The sequence below is a fragment of the Diadema setosum genome, chromosome 3, assembly GCF_964275005.1.
Source record: "Diadema setosum chromosome 3, eeDiaSeto1, whole genome shotgun sequence".
Taxonomy (NCBI): domain Eukaryota; kingdom Metazoa; phylum Echinodermata; class Echinoidea; order Diadematoida; family Diadematidae; genus Diadema; species Diadema setosum.
The window spans coordinates 46,177,321-46,196,047 of record NC_092687.1 but is presented as its reverse complement, the minus strand read 5'-3'; positions in this window follow the sequence as shown (position 1 = coordinate 46,196,047).

The window sequence follows — 18,727 nt, the reverse complement described above, 5'->3', positions numbered from 1 at the left end:
TTACACCTTGGGGTTGGCAAAGGTAAATAATGATAACTGCTACACATTCTTTGATTAGAAATGTGATGTCTTTCACATAAAAACCTAACAATCTTATACACAGAAGTGTCAGTGCTTGCTTTTTTTCTCTTTTAATACATTGAGTAGCAGTCAACATTGATATACATGTATGAAATAATTACAGTAAGGCCATTAGAAACTTCCCCCAAGTATGCTCAAGCAGGTGCCTAGGCCAGAGCTTGTAATATCAACATGAGCCTGTCCTCACCAGGTTAATATCTGCATAAGATACTTGACAGTAGAGTTAGATAAGATCGACATTACAGAAAAGGTATGACTACATTACATTCCAGATATCAAAACAGTGATTTCTGTCAAATGACATGGTATTGTTCAATCATCTATTCCACTGAAAGTAATAAATGACCTATTCCATTCACCGTAAACTGAGAAATGTTTGTGAATACCTGGTTCCCGGTACACTTTATGGTCCACAAGTACCGGTACCATAATCACTTGTTACGAATCAAACTTACCATTTATAGGCAGAAGGAAAAACATCCTCATCACCACTACTCTCTGCGGTTGTACGTAGAGGCTCTGCTGCTACAGTCTGAAAGGCTCAGCTGTTACAGAAAGTTAGGATCATGCTGCTACAAATGTAGAGTTTTACGGTAGCATACGTAGACGCTCTGTTGCAATAGTACTGTCGGTAGGCCTACTGTAGTACCGGTACATAGAGGCTTCGCGACTACAATTGTATGGAGAAGTTCAGCTGCTACAGTTGCACTTTACAGGCTCTGCTAATGCTGCTCCTGCGCCGAGAGGTGCTGCTGATGTTCCTGGGATGCTAGCTGCTACAGTTGTAATGATAGCGGTGCTGCCTTTGTTTGTGGGGACTCGGCTCCTGCTTGTAGTGGCCTGCTGCTCCTAGAATTATCCCCAAGATATAAATAAGGAAAATCATGTCAGTGTTATCAGGGCACAAATAGGATACCGCGGTAACTTATATAGAATAAAAATCCCTGGATATAGGCTTATACTTGTACCGGTACATGAGTGTTAAAAAAAAACTGTGAGTACCGGTACCGGTAATCAACTTCGTTTAATTTTTCTGAAAGTTCATTGATATCTGTCCCGGTAATCAAAATAAGTAACATACCGGTGAATACAACCTCGATCTAGCCTATAAATTTACTGTTTATGCAGGATTTTAGTTAGACAGTAAAGGCCAGAGCAGCTATTCTTGCATGCTTAAGGAAGCTATATGTAACTATAATTGACTTAACACTGACGCTAAACAGTCTCATCATGCAATTTCATTCTTACATAGGGCCTAAATACTATTCTTTTTTAAATGCAACAACATGAATCTTTGAAAACAATGATAATCATTTATTACTTTGGGCCTATTTTCAGTTCTACCTGGGTAATTGCAATTGCTACACGATATTTTTTTTTTTCAGTTTATAGATTCTACTATGCTTTAGTTTAAAAAACAATGCATCCGGGTTGTATGGGAGGATTGCTTTATCTCTGACCAAGAATAATCAAGGACCCCCTTCGACAAAAATGGTGGCTAGGTGTACGACTGTGTAGGATCTACAAGGAAATGAAATACACAGGAAAGCTACTTTTACATGATAATGTCGAGCAATTCTACTTCTCTGATGTAATATTTTATGATTACACATTAACCTGCCCCGATTATCATTACTTTTGTTTTTAAACAGAAGATTAAATAACAAAATGAGCAACAAAATGCACCTAGTAGTTACATACCAGCATAATTCTGAGTGCATGGGACTGATGGTGATGACGAGCCCTCGCTCGCGGCCTCGCAAGCTCCTCGATTCGCCCCACATACCTCACGTGTGTTCCGTCTGAACAGGGATTTTACGAACCGGCGAATACGAACATTTGCCGGTTCGTAATGTCACAAATTGCAGCATTTGGACATTTTGAAAATTCGTCACTACCAAAAATACATGTTTTCGTGAATTTTGCGATTTGAAATTTTGGGGATAGATAGAGTTTGGTATGGACATTCAAAAAATGGAAACAAGTGAATTTTGAAAAATTGACCCAAATTCGAACATTCGCCGGTTCGTAATGCGACCGACGAATTGTTCAAACGTCGCACTTATCGTCCCGACGATTGTCCATTCAACTTGAATCACTGGTCAGAGACGCGTTTAGTAATATTGTTAAAGCGTCGCGCATCGTCCCTAGGCTTGCCCATTGAACTTAAATCACCGTTTGATATGAGTTTGAAACGTCGCAAATCGTCCCGACGATTGCTCATTCAATAATAGAAATTGTTCGATGCTGAGGTGTTTATTTTTTCTAACATCGCGAGTGGTCCCGACGAATTGCCCATTGAATTGAAATTGTAGTTCAATGATTGCCACCAGGGTAATTCATCTTCTATGAAGCCTTGCTCTCATGTTTGCCATACTTGTCTGTAAACAATACAAAAACATCGTAACGAGATGCGATGGCTGTCAGACTCCTGAAATTCTTGAATGAATCATGAAAAAAAAGTGATGAACGTACATTATTATCTTTCCACAAGTCCAGAGCTTGAAAGAAAACATCCGGCATTTATTTTATCATCGTACGGAGTTGAATATCATTGTTATTCATTTTCGAACGTCAAAGCAAATTTCCGACACTTATATTAACATCTTTCAGAGCTGAATGTTATTGCTATTTACTTTCGAACGCATAAGCAAATATCCGGCATTTATTTTATCATCGTACGGAGTTGTATATCATTAGTAGTCATTTCCGAACGTCAAAGCAAACATGCGATATTTATTTAATCACCGTACGGAGTCGAATATTACTGTTATTCATTTCCGAACGCAAAATCGAATTTCTGACATTAATTTTAGCACCGTACGGAGCTGAATCTTACTGTTATTCAAATCCAAAAGTATAAGCATCCTTGGTATAAGCAAACATCCGACATTTATTTTAGTACCGTACGGAGTCGCATATTACCGTTATTCATTTCCAAAAATAAAAACAACATCTGACATTTATTTTAGCATCTTATACGGAGTCGACTGTTACCGCTGTCCATTTCCAAAAGTAAAGGCAAACATCCGACTTTTTTTTGGGTGGTCCGACGTGCGTTTTTGGTGGCCCCGGTCCACCGAGCCACCGTTAGCGTCGAGCCCTGGTATATACCTCACTAACCTCAGCTTGCTGGGGAAACTTATACTGCCATACGAGGGGAGATGCTTTCATCTCTTCTAGAGAGCTTCCCTATGAGCGAATGAAAATCTTTGTTTGGCATTTTCATTTCTATACTCCATAATCATTCAATTTCAATATCATAATATTTTTCTTAATGTATTCCATTTTCATTCCTTGACCAAAGTCAGTGAGTCCGCCACAAGTACGGTAATCGCTACGTTTCGCGCGGTGCAATATGTACCGAAGTGCGAAACACGTGGTTATCAAGTTCAATAAAACGCGCCGTCCATGCGTGCTTCTTGTTTGGTTTCATAGTAGCTCCATGGTTACGGCAAAGACAATAAACGGAGGAGGCACTCCGTGTAGTGTTTTTCGTTTACGGTAAACAGTTTACATTCGATACAAATAAATAAATAGTCACGTCTTTTACTGTATGATGATCGCCAAGTCGGGAAGAAGTATCTAGAGGAACTTCTCAGTTGATATGTCCGTGATGTTCATTCTAATTTTCACACGCAGTGGTACGCAGATTTTATGAGTTTGAGATCGAAAGAAGTTTCGATATATGTTGCCATGATATTATGTAGGCCTACTGATGTGTAATTGGGTAGGTATAGCTCTTACACTATAAACTTCAGCTTGTTGCAGCGGCATCTGGGAAAGCGATATTTTCTTCGGCATTCGGGACCTTTTTTATATTATCATTATTTTTTTTTTTGACACGTGATTCGATTGTAAGTATGAAGCGACGAATAACCCCTTTGTTTTGTCTTAGTGTTAACATTAATGTGTAATACACCAATACTGTTCAACGTGTGTGTGTGTGTGTGTGTTTTTTTTTTTTTTTACTGTTAAAGAAGCCAAGATAAGGCTACATTTTAATAGAATTATGCCGTCCGTTCGTTCGGTTTACAGACTGCTTATAACCTGCAATAGTTGCAGTGCGCGCATTTTTTTTTTTTACCACCTGTTTTCGCAGAAATTTACACTAGAAAGGTTGTCAGTTTTTTTTTTTCTTCTGCCATCATTTCCTCTGATATGATTTGTCGTGGCCATTAAGTTAGTTTCAACCTAAAAGACACGTGTCACGTAGGTCTATTGGTTGCCAGCACGCATTTATCTGACTTGTTGTGCGGTTAAGTCTGTTGTTGTTGTTGTTGTTTTCATCATTCATGGGAGGGGGCAAACAAGAGTGAGAAATGAGGGAGAGGTGAAATCAGAACAAGGGAACATCTGTTCATTTAGCTGTCACTTATGCCTGCAGTAGTAATTGTCATCACCATTGCTATTCAGATCAGTTTTAGTCATATCCTATAACATTCAATACACGACTATCATCATCATGACATGAGAGAGAGAGAGAGAGAGAGAGAGAGAGGAAAAAAAAAACAAAAAAACGTCACCCGTTCCGTTCAAGGCGTAAACAAAGCAAACGAATCGCAAAGTAGATCAACCGGGGGGGGGGGGGGGGGGCGTTTCATCAACGAGTTCGTCGGAGGTTTTCATCGACAAATTTGCTATCAGCCAATCAGACGCAAGGATTTCAGTAGCTTTTAACAGTTGTCAGTGTAAATCACAGACAAAAAGTTTCATGAAACGGTCCCCAGGAAGGTGGATTCATGGTACAATATTCCGTATGGCATACCAGCAATACAAACAAATAAATGATAGAACACAGCAAGCGAGCAGGCTAGAATCAAACCTCCTTTTGTAGGAAAAGTCCAACAAAAGTCTTACAACATACCTGTAATAGGGGGTTCACACGTACACAAATTGGCATGTTACAGAACTTATTTTTTGTTCCCCTTTAGCAAACTCCAGTCTTTTGCACATGTGGACACACACACACGCACACACACACACACACACACACACACACACACACACACAACAGAAAATGGTGCGAACCAGTAGCGCGATGCATAACCTCAGAAATCTTGCTGATATTCCATTTTCTGAATGAGCGCGGTATTTGCCCCGGCAGTACTTGAACGGTCGGGTTTAGAAACTTGATTGAGTTCTTTTATTCCCATCATTAACAACAGCGTGCTCTCCATACCACTGTGAGGCACAAGAACAATAGTTTCATCGATTGGCAATTAGCGGGTTATTTTCTGTACGTGTGAACGGTTGCAAAAAAAAAAAAAAAACTCAAGTTTCCGAGGGTGGCTGGAGCGTCTGAGCCAAAAAGTGTACAATCCTCACGTGTACGCTCTTTTGTCTGAGAAGTTGAAAAAAAAAAAAAAAACTCGAGTATTGGAGCATGTTTAGTAACGCGCTATTTTGCACATGTGAAGGCGGGTATTGATATATCAGACTCAGCATGGGGTGGGGTGGGGGGGGGGGGCTGATGAAATCTAGCATTAAAAGAATGAACTACACTGACATACTAAAAATGATAAAACTGGACATGACGTTCATGACCTCTATCCGAGTGCCGCAGACACGGGAAGTACTATGCATGTATCTACAAGCTACATTGTAAAGCATAATCATAAACGCTGCGATTCGAAGTGTTCTTCTGTTTTGCTTTCAGCAATAACCAAAACTGTATTTTTACGCTCGATTCACAGTGGAGCACTGAATAAATTGAGCGTATAATATCAATACTAACTCTTTAAGAAGCAGACCTGTGATTTCTCTATTTAGTCTGTTGAAGTATCTCATTGATATGTTGTTGTTTTTTTCAGTCAATTGTGCTCCCCTGACTAAGCTATCAAGAGTATAGCTTTTGTGTTCGGAAACTGGATTCACGCAAAGCATACATTCACCATGTATATGCTCCAATATTGATGAAAGCGGTTTCGTGTGTGATACGTATTCCTCTTTCGGGTGAGTGTGCTGTGAAATCCGGTCATTTTGTTTTATTTTCAATTTTTGCAATAGTCGGGTAACGGGAAAACAAAACGTAAGGATTTTGTGTTTTGATTCGCACATATTCTCTTTATTTTACATATGTAGAGAAAGAAAGAAAGAAAGAAAGAAAGAAAGAAAGAAAGAAAGAAAGAAAGAAAGAAATGATCCCATGCTCGTCTAAAGAAGTTTAAGCTTTTCACGCTGCAACCTACTAGGTGACGTCTATTCGGTGCACATGGCGCTCTCTCAAAATGAGTACTATGTCGCACGTGGAGTTTTCCTGTAATGAGCCAGAGATGAAGGGGTTGCACTACTCGGGTCAAATAGGGAAGTTATGTTATGACGGATAATGATTCCTTGGTGTTTTATTTATCTGTTCAGAAAATTTCAGTGTGAAAAAATTAGTAAAAGTGTCCCAAATCACGGTTGCTTTGAGACATTTTTTTTTTTCCGTTACAATTTTTTTTTCCAACCATCGACTTTACGGTGCACTTTGCACCTATTGTTCTTGCCCGATCGTAGCCTTTTGTCAAAGCCCTCTCGCTGTAATGGGCGAGCGAAGCGAGCCCAGCCGACCGCGCCAGCGCGCAACCCCACTCAGCTACATTTGGGCTTTCTTCACCATACAGCGAGAGGGCCTTGACAAAAGGCTGGCCCGATCGAGACTCCGCTTCCGTTGTAGAGCATAAAGATGCTAATGAGCATTGCTCTTGACCCCATTGAAGACAAAAGGCATAGAGCGTGCAGCGGCGAGGGCTTTAGAATTGCGCAATACTGATGAGCTGAGCAAGACTCTGATCGGCGATATACACGCACCACATTTCATGAAGTGGTGATTGGCATGACGCACAATGGCGATTGAAATGTGCAGACACAAAGTACGATATGTATGTATATGTATACATACATATATATATATATATAATGTGAGATATTTTATAACAGCTAAAACACAAAATAGCGAACTTACGACAACTCTCCGTGTGTACATTTACAAAGGTTATTGGCTTCATCAATAGATAATGCATTCAAATAATGATAATAATCAGCTGTTCCCTACCATGTGACAGGCTGTTCAAAGTTTATCTTTGGAGATATACAAGGTTAATTTCCTTTTCGCAAAGACAAGTCGTGTAATAATTCATTCGCTGATTCGCCAAATGAATGTATGTGTACTTTTCCCAGTCCAAAGACTTATTGAATAAGTTATTGCCGGTGTCACAGTCGATCCGTTCCGGGTTCCGGGGGAACTGATATACCGGCCGAAACCAGTCGATTAGTTCCGCGGAACGAATATACCGCACAATAGGCAGTACGCAGAAACGTTCCGCAACCGCCGATCCTATCCGGGCTGTGCGAGTAGGCCTCATTAACAAAATAATATCTGTTTATTGTGGATGTCTATACCCAATTAAAAAAATCTAAGAAAGCTATTTCTTCATTTTTCAAATGATATAAAGGACAATGTTATTTTTACGTTCTGATAATTTCCCTTTAAATAAATCATATTATAGCCTCGTACAAGTGGCACGAAGAAATGAATTACTGTAGGGCCTACAATGTATTAGCTAAACAGCATGCACAAATACGTACGAGTCGATCATCTCAGGGATTTGAGACTCACCTCCCTGATCATCTGGAGCCTTTGCACAGTGTGCGATTAGCCTTTATTTATAGACAAAACTTCAAAGAACAGTTCAACGAAAGAGCATGATAATACTATGGTTATAGGTCCTACATTTATAGGAGACTGCTTGAAGTGAGAAGGAAGAAAGAGGGAGGTTTTCCTGGCAGGGTACAGCAAGGATAAACATTTTTTTTTTTTTCGGTGAGCTTTGTTCTAATAAGAAAATTATTGTTCAGCTGTACTTCAAAACAAAAAAAAAAGAATGTTGGTCTAATAGTCTGCAAACAAATTGTTAATATGTATGCAGGGGATTAAAATGGAGCTATGCATGTGGATTTCATTTCATTTATTTATTTTATTCTCATTTTTCTTTCAACAAAACATAACACAAAGTAAATCAAAAATGTAATCATAAGCAAATATACACTACAAAGTATGACATTCAATGGTAATTAAAAAACTAATAAAGATATGCACACATACTGGAATAACAAAGTTATGTTTGCAGGGTAAAAATGAGAACTAAGAGGTCCACTAAAAAGCATTGCTTGTAGATTTTAGACCACTCTAAAATATCTCCAAAAATACTTATTATAATTACAAGTACGTAATCATGTATAATGCAAAAAAATAAGACAAAATAAAACAAACAACAGAGACACAACAACGTGACATGACTAAACTTGAGGGGAATTTACGAATGAAAGGATTAGAGCAAAAACAAAATTAAAGGAAGAAGGAGAGAAAGTGAGAGAGAGAATGCCTACACGCTGAACAGGATAAACGGAAGAGGAGATTTATTGATTGATTACTCACATTGTCCACTCTGGAAATTCTTTATACGTTGGATATCGCAACAAAAATAACATTCAATTCATCACAGGTACACCACAATCAGACATGTCATAGAGTACAAAATGAAACTCACTCACATTAACATACAGTAACGTATGCACCATAATAACATAATACATTAACCCGACATTTACAACTACATGTATTCCACTCATAGATTTATTTGATAATATCCTTTCATATATCATCATTATACACCAAACAATATATCACCTACATATCCGAATACATCTGTATAATTCATAATTCATAACATTCATATATATATATGCTAATAATAATTACCATGGCAGCGCCTTATCAAAATAACACCAAATGTGTCTTGCATGTACACCTGTAAATCATTACATATTCCAAGTTTAAAATTACATAACTTAAATACTGTGGGAGTAAAAAACAAAAAAACAAAAAAAAACAAAACAAAACAAAAAACAAAAAAAGCAAAAATTACCATAACAATGATTTCTCTATCAAACACACACGAGAAACATGACAATCACCCAAACTCTCTGGATATGCGGGAGTAAAATAATAATGATAATAATAAATACACCAAAAACTAATCATTACAACTTATACTCTGGTATTATACGTGTGAATGGAATCCGGGACAAATGCACTTCTAAAACGGGTACGCTTTGTGCGAGGAGGACAGAGTCTGTCTGATACCTGATCTGTTCAGGCAATAGTAACCGTACAGACGGTGTGTTAAATCGGTCATTATCTTGTTTACCTTGACCATCATTCTTTCCACGTGTAAATCCTGTACCACTGGTAATTCCAACCCAATGATATTTTGCCACTTTCGCGGTCTATCGATTCTATAGCCTTGTCCTTTTGTGTAAGATTGCCATAAAAACAAAATCAAGCTATACATGACGATAGATTTGATAAAGGAATTGTAGAAAAGAACCATCAGTGTTCTATCCAGCCTCAGTTTGCTCAATTATTGCCTGATGATTGAGGATGTATTTCGGACAGCAGCTGGTGACTGCATGCAGCTGTGGAAAAATTATGGAAATGAAATGCCTAAATTCATTACTTTATAATGTGATTTTTTTCATTGCGTTAGGGTGTTACCGATGATGAATCTTTATTTGCTGTAACCTATATAGATAATGAAAAATAAATATCTGAGCCAGAATTTAAGAAAAAAAAAAAAAAACGCTTTAGAGTATAATAATGGAGATTTTTTTTTTTTTCAGAAGTGAAGAAATTTCAAAATCTAGAGCCAGTGTATATAAATGCATTCTGAGCATTCTGATGAAACTCAGACCGCCTAGGTGTAAAGGATGATCATGAAACCATCGATTTCGTGGAAACATTGAATTAAAACTACTGGGGAGAACATTTGTGTTGTATAGATGAACATGAATTGACCCAGTTGAAAAAGAAACAAATCTTTAATTTTTCCAATCTTATATTTTTTTATGAATAATGAATCCGAGTGGCGAAACCCCACAGATAATACGAAGCATGGCCTATATTTTTGCAATAACAATAATTTATCTAATAAAATTTGATGGGCGCTGTCCCATGCTAAAATTTCGTATTTGAGATAAGGTAATTTTATCAAAGAAAATACAATGTTAACACAGAAGACATTGGAATGCGATACCAATATTACGCTAATCATTTTACTTATTTTAATAACATGAGGCCTCCACGAAAGTTTTTCATCTTCTCTGATACCAAGAAAGCTTACATAGGATACACGATCTAATCGAGTATCATCAAAATAATTTCTGTGCTTAATATTTATAAGGATTTACTAAAAAGTGTATACTAGTACTTAATTTTCTGAAGGGTTTATGAAGATCTTATCCACTGAGTTACTTTTTTTTTTCAAATCAGAGTTGACGGTGTCTACGAGAGTAACTGTGTTTTGATGAGAAAAAAACAACCCCACATTTGAATCATCATCAAAATGCATAAATGAGAATATGTCAGATGATATGTAGAAGTCATTAATATAAACTATAAAAAGCAAAGCACCTAATTTATATTACCCTGAGGGACGCCACATTTAATATAATGAAACTTGAGTTATTCTCGTTCAGAGAATATTGTTTTTCGGTTCTCCTGAACCACTCCAAGGACTTCTCCCGTATGCCGTGATGAGACAAAATGGATTAAAATTTCTTTATTTTAAGCTGTTGATTTAAAGTTATTATAACTCGAGATAAATAACATTTTCCTTTGCTTACTTTTCTCCTTATTTTTCTCCTTTGCACTCTAAATGTCTTCTTTATTTTTCATTTTTAATTCTATGAGTTTTTTTTTTCTCTCTTTGTTAGCCTACCGCTTTTACCCTTTTTACTTTTTATTTATAAAGATTCAATTTTGGGTACATTAAGCCATATTTCTGTCTGTTTCCTGTCAATTCATGTTACATGTAGTTTACTATAGCTGTTTTTCATTTTCTTATCTCTTTCAATTTCTGTCTATCCCATTGCCACTCTTGGCTTCACACCTTTTACATGTGCATGTAATATGTATTTCCATTAAAGATGTATGTACATAATTTTATATGAATGAAACTTAATGTTTACGAAGAGATAAAGTAACTTTTTTTGTGAAACACCAGATTTCGGACATAGGTGCACTGTTTGGATATTCAAGTTATGGTATCACTAGAAATCAGAAAATTTACGTGAGTTTGTGATACCCCATATTTTGCATGCACTCTAATTTCTTTCAAGGGGAGGGCTAGTAACTGATCAATGGGAATCAGTGGGAATGCTCGGGGATGATTGTTCCAATTCTAGTGGGATTCATTAAAGAGTCCGTATGAAAATCATTTGCTTCAGAACGGTCTCATATTCAAGTAATGTGTTGTTTAAGTCCCCGTCACTGGATACAGGCATGCTAACCCGGAAACATTAAACTGCACATTACTTGAATATGAGACCATTATGAAGCAAATAATTTTCACTGAACAAAAAAAAAAAAAAAAAAATGTACTCTTAAATGAATCCCCCAAGGATTGGAACAATCATCCCCCAGCATTCCCACTGATTCCAATGATCAGTTATTAGCCATCTCCTTTCAATAACAGACGATTTTTTTTTTTTTTTTGGGGGGGGGGGCGGTCCCTATCATGAAAAGGGAAGACATTCAAGATTGAACAGATGGTACAGTATTGACTATAAGATGGTGTTCAGAACAAACAAATAATGAGTAACCTGTAATACTAAACAGCATTCAATTCTTTTAGAATTCAGGTTCATTTTACACAAATTAGCTTCAAATTGCTGAGATATATGTAGATACAGTGCGTATAAAAAAAGCAACAAGATTTAATTTCGAATTTGTGAAGATGGTGTTTACTTTACTCCAAAGTAAGTAGCAACATCATAAAGCCATATATCTCCTCTTTTCAATGACATCCAATTTTTCCATTTCCAATGGTGTGGGGAAATGCAATTCACTCATAATTAGATCCCCTTCTCCGAATTCAGAAGCGTGCAATAAGAATCATAAACCACGCTGGATATTTTGCTCATACCAACTGTTTTTTTTTTTGTTTTTTTTTCATCAAAACAGATTTCTGAAAATTCCAGACCTATTTTATTACAATCTCGGAATTTTCATGTATAAACTAACAACTAATTACCATATGTTTTTATCCACATGTTCAAAAGGAACACTGATATCCCACTTGCAAGAGTGACGCCTATATATAATATCACCTTCCCCGTCCTTTTTTTTTTTTTTGCAAAGAAAACAATTATATTTACTGGACCCAGATATTGGAATGACCTCCCTCAAGATATTACTTCTTCTTTGTCTTTATTCACCTTCAAACGCAAATTAAAACAGATATTACTTAGTGCATACACACTTCCGAGTGTTTAGCAACTTTTTTATACTCCCAGTCTTTTGTCCTTGTCCGCAGCTTCAAGTACATTTTTTAATACATAGCATTCCTTTTCAAACACCGCGAGATCCGTATACAGTCTGGTTTGTGATTACTTTATCCTTCATCGATTTTTGTACTGATATAATTTTAGTTGGTCAAGACAAACATATCCGTTCTCCGAATAATATATGCCTATGAATTAGGGAACCGTACAGTTTTACAAGCGTTAAAGCTTTGTATGTAGGCCCCATCATATTTCTGATACTTATTTGTGATATCTTCATATGATATGACCATATACATTTGTGTCAAGAATGTTTTTTTCTTCTTCTTCTTCAATCAAAAGACATGATTCTTGTTTTATTGTCATTAATTTTGTAATCTCTTCATTGAGGAAATGGAAATATGAAATTTGAACTGAACATCTTATTCATTCTTACACGGTCATGGATGGCTGAGTAATCATTCTTTTTGGACAATGGGTCAAGTTGGACTTGGGACCAAGTTTCAGTTATGAGACCAGCAAAAATCCTTTTCAATTCACTTTTTTTTTTTTAATGTACAGACTGGTGAGACATACCTAGGGCCCCTCTTCTTTGCAACGAAAATGGATGCTTACAAATTTTAGATGAACATGTGATTCCTGAATTAATGGAAAATTTTCCTGTGCAACAAAGGGATGTGTTCAGACGCCTATGGCGGGCACAGGATGGTGCACCAGCCCATCGACTTGTTGCAGTAAGAAACAGATTGGCTGAGGTATTTGGAAATCGGGCGATTGCCTTGTATCATGATGTGGATTGGCCACCAGAATCTCTGGATCTGACTTTTTGCGATTTCTTTTTTTCTTTGGGTTTTTTTCTAGAGCAAAGTGTTCATTATCCCTCAACCTGACATTGCAAAGAGACAAAGAATCACTGATGAATTTAAAGCTCTACGCCATCAAGCCACAATGATTCGCAGAGCTGTGCGTGAAATGTAGAAAAGAGCTAATCTTTGTGTGGGAAGGAATGGTGGCCATGTTGAGGGGCATGGGATGTAATGTTAAAAAGAAATATCCGAAAAAAAAAAAAACAGTGGTACGTTGTGATTATTAATTTCATTATTCCATTTGTTAAGTTAATTTCTGATAAGGTGCATTGGTTCTTGCAGTGTCTAAACTTGGTCCCAAGTCCAATTTACCCCGCAAGTTGTCTAAAAAGAATGATTACTTCGCCATCCATGACCATGTATGCATAAATATCATTTTGAAGAGGAGTATTTGCTGCTACTCACTTTGGTGTAAAGTTAACACAATCTTCACAAATTTGAAATCAAATCTTGTTGCATGTTTTTTTTTTATACGTACTGTATAAACAAAGAGACCCTAATTAAGGGATTGACCCAACTTATCTGCCCACTACACATGTATTTTTTTTTTCAGTCCAAACCGATTTTGTATAATGAACTTTCAATTTCTCTTAGAATCGTATGCTCTCTATTTCAAATATGCTTTCTGATTATCTTGCAAAACGTTAAATTTTCAATCGCCCATCTCAACCAAAACTATACTGTATCTCTTTAGAATACCTTGCCTGTTTGAAGTAATCTCTGTGTACAGATAGACCGCCTCCCCAAAAGAGAAAAAAAAAAAAAACACATACTCACATACACACACACATTCATATGCACATACACACGGACACAAGATATAATAAAGACAACTGAACACACAAAAACAGAGAATTCATCCCGTCATTCTTAGTTGTTACAACTGAAAAAATAATGAACCAAACGAACGTGCATGTATGACGTTGGTGATTACATTGGTCGTTATAAAAATATCGCACTATCAATGATTAGGTTAGTAAATTAGACTCTGTGCCCTGAAAATAGACATTAAAATGAAGGTGGACTATTTGAGCTCATAGTATGTTTAATATGAAGCTCCTTGTATAACAGAAGTTAACATGAAGCATGCCGAACATTCCAATTACAGTAACTCATTCGATCATTCTGTTCAAAATGATTCAAATCAGAGATAGGTTGGCATGATCAACGTCACATCGTGCAGAACTCTACAGAGCAGAGTTCTGTGACTGTACCATGGCCACCATGACGACGAAAGAGATAAGGGAGGGGAAGAGGGGCAAAAGGGGAATCGCTTTGTAGTCCGGGTTTCAAATTGGCAACTTTATTCGGTGGCTGGTCAGAGAGATTTGGAGAAGTTCATTTGCTGTAGAGGGAGACTGGAAGAGTACATTTTACTGAAGGGGTGTTTCCCCATTACCACTTTGTATACATTGTACGGTATAGACCCGGATCGAATCGGCGGTGGGGGATCTTATCGGCGGTGAGGCAAAAATCCCGCCGATTGGATCTGGGGGATCTGATATACCGGCCAAAGTCCGCCGATAAGTTCCGGCGGAACTTATCGACTGGCCGGAACGGATCGCCTGTGACACCGGCAGGGAGAGAAATCGGAACAATAACTGATGCCCATTTTTAACTCGTGTTCTCTTTGTGAAATCTCTTCATCTGAACACTTTTAGAAGTAGGGCCTATTTGAGAAAATGACAGAAAGCTTTGTCGCTACACAAAATGTGTTTGTTCAATAAGAATGTTTTTCGTGTGTACGTGTACCTGACAGTTCGGAGGTTAAGTCTGCAAAGAATTTGCCTCAACAGCTTTGCGAAACTCGAATCAGTTGCCTGTATTGAAATGTGTAATCAAAATGAAAAGACTCGGACCTTCACGCCTTGTAACTGAGTACCACAGAACCACACACAACGAAACACACACACAAGAAAGGTGAGCTTCCTGCAATCTCAAGGAATGGATAATCAAGCAGCCATCATCCTTTCTTCGCCATTGATAGCAGGAAGTGACGTAATGGAGCGATGCTGTTGGAGAATCGGCATAAATGTCTGCTACAAGTACTATGTAAAAAAAAAAAAAAATTCAGACCCCCTTTGTGTTCATGTTTTGCCAAAACAAAAGAACCACAGTCAGTGAGACGCTAACTTACTTTATTTCCTATCATAAACTATGGTTACTATAAGTTGAACGTTGAAACTGCCTTTTGCCTCCAGGCTTTTATAATAGCATACAAAGCTTGTATTGTTTGCCTGTATAAAAAAGGCGGGAATACATGTACACCCTTCTTGCAATCATCCTGATCTGATAACAGAGTGATACATTTTTTTTTAATCTTTCCCCCGACCAAGACCGATGCCATTAAAAAAAAAAACAAGATCAATGCCATTAAAATAATGACCAAACAAACAAATAAACAGATCCATGCATATAACGAACAAAATATGCGTGTGTTTCATGTTTGTATAGATTATCTCTTGATGTATAGTAGACAATTGTTTTTATACCGTTTCCTAATAAGTACCTCTAGCGAAAACCCGACTTTTTTGTTTCTTTTTCTGAAGGAGGGAAGTTAACTTCAACGTAAAGATAGCTTACAGCTACATGCAAATGGGGCAATCATACATTCGCATTGTCAATTGTAAATTTGTCGGATGACGCTTATAAACGTTTGATGATTTTTGTCTCCTACGGCATTTTGGTTATGATTACAGACGTATCTATTTACAAGACATAAGTGATGGTTTAAAGAATTGATCTTCAATTTAGCAAGGATTAGTCTTATAAAGTCATGAATTCCCTTTACCCATCATGGTTAATGGAACTGCGACATCGTTGTGGTGACCACACCTTTCAATTTTCATAGTTCAAACCTAAATCGTAACATAATCAAAACACAAGCAAAATATCTGAAAATGCTCAGAAGATGGCATGAATCAAAACTTTTTACGGAGATTGGATATGGCAATCTTTATTGACCTATATTTAATACAGGTTTTCCACAGCTATAATTTCCGCCTATAATAGCATTCTGATGATTTCCATTGCGTTTTGAACTCGTACCGAGCTATACTATCGAAACAGCTTTGACCTTTATACATGTAGTTCAATATGAACGAGTGTTTCGGACTCATAACCAACGTTCGAAATCGTAACCACACAGTAACAAATCAAACGAATATTGAGTAACGACTATCTTTATACATAGGCTGCCTAACTGATCACATGGTTTGACTACTACTTCAAGCAGGCTGAAAATAAAAGAAGAATGAATACACTTTTAATAATGATACGATGCTTTACAGCGTATTCACAGTATAATGTTTGCTTGCGTTTCTGTGTGCAATACGGACGGAAAATAAAATGCAGATGGATGCTATTAAATGCTAACACCCAACGCATCCAAGTGCTTTTGAAATACATTTCATTGTTTTACTATACTGTTTGAAACGTCGAATTTGCGAGTCCTTTAAAGGGTTACTACTCATATTATCAGGCAAAAATAAAAGTATTAGGATTTCGATTTGTTCGCAAGACTAACGATGCTATGGCGATCGTTCGCAGCAGTGACAATCCGCTTCAATAGATCTATTCAATTATTCTGTTTTCATTGAAAGAGAAAGGAGAAGTCAACTTTAAACTTCATTAGCTTTCTCGCCTTTTAAACATGTTTTCATGTATCATGCGTGGTATCGCTATTCCTTCTCATGGTAGTGCGTGAGATGGAGCGTGAACGCCGTCGCTAAGCAGGACTGCTATAGCGTTTCGTCCGAGAAAAGAATCAGGTTGTAAGCTTCTCTGATATACAATTCAATGCATGGTACGCGGCAGTTTCTTTTTGAATGGACTCCTTTATTATACTAACTACTTTCAGGAGATTAAGATGGCCACGCGCTTAACGTTTCACATAATAAAAGAACCTTCTTCATCCCCATCCCGACAATAGAAGGCGTCGCCTAAGCAACCACATCCTGTGTACCACCGATGCTTTTCGTCCCGTCTCTTTCGCGTATACTACTGGGAATGTCTAGACCAAGACCAAGTCTTTATAGATCCGAGCTGCATGAATCATAAGAGGGCTTGCTCCAGTCGATTTGAGCGACATCATTAGTCGTCTTTAAGATAACAATAGCCTTTCAAACACAAAGTTCAAAATTGATGCGCCCCTCTAGCCTGAAATAACTATCATTCTCATATTCTATATAGACACTGAGGTGTCCACCGCGTACAAAAAGGGGGAAATTTGGCTCTTGCATAAAAATTGGCAAATGGTGCAATTCTAAGCATACTAATTCTTAGTTGTAAACTTACTAGACATTTGATAGAATGCATGGTACTGAAGAAAAAAGCACTTTGAATATGTTTAATGTAACAAACCGTTGTCAAGAATAACTCTATTTAGTATCTAAAGTCAAGAATAACTCTATTTAATATCTGAAATGGCGCATGTCCATTTTGATACATAATATATATACTGAAAGTTAACGTAAAAGACGAAAATCGCAAAATTATAATTAAAGATTACAGGTAACAGTGTATCGTATAAGACTCGATAACTTATTATGATAACATCCATAAGTCGGCTTTCATTGCACACTATTCCGCTGCTATCAAAAAGAAACTAATCTAAACATGTAAAAAATGCAGCCTCAGTATTGCAGTTTCATCAAATCAATGTGCTACATGCTGATAAACTGTCCGCATTTTTTTTTTTCGAGGGGCAGAGAAGCATATTCAAGGTGTTAAAGGGGATGGCTAGTAACTGATCAGTGGGAATCAGTGGGAATGCTGGAGGATGATTGTTCCAATCCTTGTGGGGTTCATTTAAGAGTACATTATATATCACATTTCTTGTGTGAAAATTATTTGCCTCAGAATGGCCTCATATTCAAGTAATGTGCAGTTTAATGTTTCCAGGTGAGCCTGGTCAGTGACGGGGCATTAATCTGCACATTACTTGAATATGAGACCATTCTCAGGTAAATAGTTTTCACACAACAGTAGATATAATAATGTACTCTTAAATGAATCCCACAAGGATTGGAACAATCATCCCTCAGCATTCCCACTGATTCCCACTGATCGGTTACTAGCCATCCCCTAAGCATGAAATAGTATAATTGTTTGAGGTGAGGATTCAGCTATTAGCCTTTTTACAGATACAACGTACTTTGAAAAGAAAGAAATATTAAAGAGCATACAATTCTGACAGGAAATCACATTTCATTTGGTGAAGATCGGTTCTGAAATGGTAGAGATATCCAGAAACAAAGTGAAACATCGCGATCCTTGTAAAAGGCGGGCACCTATATCTCAGCCATTTCAAATCGCACTTCTCTTTGGGTTTTGGATTCACGATGAGCCCTTCCTGTCATACTAAAAAAATAATCATTGTCTGATTATGTCAATTACTATCGCAGTATTTCAAAGTGAAATGAATATCCCTACTAACTAGTTACTACCTGTAA